The sequence below is a fragment of the Saccopteryx leptura genome, chromosome 9 (assembly GCF_036850995.1).
Source record: "Saccopteryx leptura isolate mSacLep1 chromosome 9, mSacLep1_pri_phased_curated, whole genome shotgun sequence".
Classification (NCBI taxonomy): Eukaryota; Metazoa; Chordata; class Mammalia; order Chiroptera; family Emballonuridae; genus Saccopteryx; species Saccopteryx leptura.
In genome coordinates this window covers 58,719,833-58,724,028 of record NC_089511.1, presented here as the reverse complement: position 1 = coordinate 58,724,028, position 4,196 = coordinate 58,719,833, and the positions used below count along the sequence as shown (strand labels likewise).

Genomic DNA, 4,196 nt, shown 5'->3' with positions numbered 1-4,196 from the left:
ATATATTATGCCATTCCCTCCTGGCTTTCAAAGTTCTGGTTGAAAAATCAGCTGACAGTCTTATGGGAGTTCTTTTATATCTAATTTACTACTTTTCTCTTGCTTCTTTTAAGATTCTCTCTTTGGCTTTAACTTTTGGCATTTAACAAATAGTTAAAGATTTTATTCTAATAGCTATAATTACAATGCTTGTTTGTCAAAATGAAAACTGAAACATATAAATAACAATTGTTTACTAATCATGTGTTGAAAGCAATAAGAGGTTCCATGGCACCAGATAAAACAGTTCTGGTGTTTTCTTCAAGATAAAGTTTAACAACTTTAGCATTTATTAAATTACAAAAGAAGAAGTAGAGGTTGTTGTTGTTTTTTATGTCAGATCTGACCCTTGTGGGCTGAGGAAGTGAAAGCACATGTGGATAAGGGCTCTGAGGAGCTAGGCTCTGTAATGACTAGCCACCTGTCTGCACTCCTACTGGTGAGAAACAGACAACCTGGAGTGAATGTGCATGGAGATCATGGGGGCTCCTGCTCTGACCAGAATCATTCTACCAAAGCACCTATGCTGACCCAAAGGAAGGCTGGGATCCCTCCAAAGGGTCCATAAGTAGTGGCTGTAGCTGCCCACCCCCTTTAGCCCATTCTCTGGGCAGTGGTGTAAGCACAGGTACAAGCACAAATGCAATGGGATGCAGATAAACCAGCAAGACAGAGCCAATCAGGGACCAACAGAAGGTATTATTGTGTTGGTTCTGCCCACCACATGCTTCAGACAGTAGACAGACCAAGGACTCAAGTTGTTACTGCAGACCTTACACTAGGTACATTTCTCCCTTTTCTGTGTTCAACTGTCTTGTATTGTAACTATGTTTAAAATGTACTGAGTTTGGGTTAAAAACCAACCACCAAATGGATCTCAATACAGACCTAAAGCCCAGAGAAGGAGTGTTGGGCTGATAAGAGAGCAATTCACAGAGGCCCCAGAAGCCAAAAATTCCTCCTCAGAATTAAACAGTGGGTTGATTTTCTTTTTACATCTAAAATAAAAAGCTAAGTAACATTGCATAGGAGTACCAGAAACTGCTTCACTGGAAACAGTAACTATTTACATTAAGTAAAAACCCTGTTACAGGCTTCATCAGCACATGTACAGCATGATGAAGCACACTGGCACTGACCATGGAAACAACTTCTGGTACTCACACCACAGGGGCATGTCTGCCACATGAGAGGAAAGTGAGGGATAGACAGGAGTGTGGCTCACTTCTGGTTCATTCTTTCCCTGGATTACCACCTGACCTTCCTCCCTTGTAACCTACCAGAACCTACTCCTGCTGGTGGTGCAGGTGGCCAGAATGTACCAGTTCCTGTGCTACAAAGTACAATCTCAGCTTGTCTGTGATCTCAGCTGTGTTTATGGTTTTAAAAAGAAGTCCTGCTTGTTTGTGAACATGAGCAGGACAGCATCCCTGAGCTCATCCTCCCTCAGCATCCACATGAGCTCCTCTTGGGCCTCATTGACATGATCTTGGTTATTACTGTTAACTACAAAGGTGAAACATTATGTGTTCTGCAAGTATAGATACCACAGAGGATGGATCTTGTCCTCACCACCCATGGCCCACACAATGAAGCTGGTATTCTTTTTTTTTTTTTTTTAATCCATTTTTAGAGAGGAGAGAGAGGTAAAGAGAGAGAAGGGGGGAGGAGCTGGAAGCATCAACTCCCATATGTGCCTTGACCAGACAAGCCCAGGGTTTCGAACCGGCGACCTCAGCGTTTCCAGGTCGACGCTTTATCCACTGCGCCACCACAGGTCAGGCCGAAGCTGGTATTCTTATTATACTCCACAGTATCTGTTGGGCAGATAAAATATATTATGCTCACTTTGTTAAAGATGGCGCCGCCCACACAGAGGCCGTCGCCCAGGTGATATTAATGTGTGTTGGGGTGGGCTAAAGGCAGGCAGAATCCTTGTAGCCTGGGGCTTGGTTTTAGGATTAAGCCTTTCCCATCTGTTTTGATGTGGGGTGGTTAAATCCCATCATGCCCCAGAGAAGTGACTTTGTATTAGAGACTTCCCTATTTTGTATATTGGATTAAAGGTTTTGAATCTACACTATAAAATGGGGGCAGAACGAGAGCTTGCGCTCTTGGTTCCTGGGATGATTAGCATGAGAGAGCAGAGGGAGCAGAGCAGAGAGCAGAAAGAGGCCATGTGGCCAGGAGAAGCAGCTAAGATGGCGGAGTGCTGAGTGAGATGCCAGTTTGTGCAGAATTTGTATCTGGGACAAGGAAGGAGATGGGGAACTGAGGAGAATAAGGCTGGTGAGCTAGAAACCTTTGATTCTAGGAAACTCGGATAAGTCAGTAGCTTTGTGAGCACTGAATGTGAGTGGGTTTTGGAGCCCAGTGTGTGTTTTTTACTTGCCCGCCGGGTGCAAGCTAGAATTAAAGACTATGGCCCACCAGTTTTTGGCTCCATTGTTCTTTACTGACTGTCCGAATCCAATGCGAACCTGCATGGGCTGGGCTGCTGTGATAGTGGCCCTGGCCTTGGCTTCTGGCTTTACAGTCTCCATGTTGAAACCTATGGTGGGGATGGTGGTTGCAATCTCACTCATGTTTAATTTGTACAAGATGGTTGTAAGGCCAGAAACCAGAGCCAGGGCCACTATCACAGCAGCCTTCTGGCCTATGCAGGTTCGCATTGGATTCGGACAGTCGATAAAGAAACAACGGAGCCACAAACTGGTGGGCCATAGTCTTTAATCCTAGCTTGCACCCGGCGGGCAAGTAAAACACACTGGGCTCCAAAACCCACTCACATTCAGTGCTCACAAAGCTACTGACTTATCCGAGTTTCCTAGAATCAAAGGTTTCTAGCTCACCAGCCTTATTCTCCTCAATTTCCCATCTCCTTCCTTATCCTAGATACAAACTGCACAAACTGGCATCTCACTCAGCATTCCGCCATCTTGGCTGCTTCTCCTGGCCTCCTCCACGTGGCCTTACTCTGCTCTCCTCTGCTCTCTCTTCTAATGATAATCTCAGGAACCAAGAGCGCAAACTCCCGTTCCACCCCCACTTTATACTGTAGCTTCACAACCTCTAATCCAATATACAAAGTAGGGAAGTCTCTAATACAAAGTCACTTCTCTGAGGCATGATTGGATTGTACCACCCCACATCAAAAAAGGGTGGGAAAGGCTTAATCCCAAAACCAAGCCCCAGGCTACAAGGATTCTCAACACACATTAATATCACCTGGGCAACGGCCTCTTCATGGGCAGCGTCATATTTAACAAAGTGAGCATAATATACTCTATCTGCCCAACAATGGTGGTCTTCCCTATAGCATCCAGATCTACCATAATGCACTTTTTTTTTTTTTTTTTGCCAAAAAGGCTCTTGAAGAAGTTTATAAAGATAGTCCCCATGTTGTAGACCAGAGAAAGAGACACTAACCAAAGAAACCTTCAGTAGCTACAGTGCTGCTGCTGCTCTGAGCCAAGCGTGGTTTCACTCCCACTAATCTTTGGCATTTTATTTACAATGTGTCTTGATGTTGGCCTCTTGGATTCATCTTATTTGGGACTCTATACTTCCTGGACTTGTATGTCTATTTCCTTTACCATTTATTCATTTGTAGCACTCCAGCCCACCAGGAACTACCAGTGTCGTGTGGAAAAAAACTACTCAAGACACAAACTTATTTCAAGAGGAAGAGGGGGAGGCCTGCCAAGGGAGGCAAAGAAGACCTCCTGAATTTCCTTCTCCCTTAGCTTTTATTGACCAGAAGCAGAACAGAGGTAACAGGATTACAAGGGAGGGAGATCAGGTGATAAGGGGAAAGAATGATTAATGGTCATTTTGCAGACATGGAGAAAGGGCTAACTTGGTTAGTACATTCTTTTTCTTTTTCTAATTAACAGAACAAAGGAAGGGGTAATCTAGAATCTCTAGGCTAATTTTCTAAAGACCATTTGCATGCATTCCTTTGTGTCAGCACAAAGGTCACTCACTCATACAGTTTCTTGGTGTTTGCATCCAAGAGCCATTCATTCACTCAGGGCTTTTAACTAAAGTTCCCCAATCCAAATCATAGAGGGTTCAAGGTTAGGTAGGTAATTCATTATTTCTTCAAGTAGGTTTTAATCCCTTAATCTCTCTCTTCTCCTTCTGGTACCCCTATG

At 44.1% G+C, this 4,196-nt stretch overlaps 1 pseudogene; it reads right to left on the bottom strand.

The window, feature by feature from the left end:
• Positions 1 to 1,315: 1,315 nt before the first annotated feature.
• On the bottom strand, positions 1,316 to 3,440 carry LOC136381504 (ADP-ribosylation factor 1 pseudogene; annotated as a pseudogene).
• Positions 3,441 to 4,196: the final 756 nt, after the last annotated feature.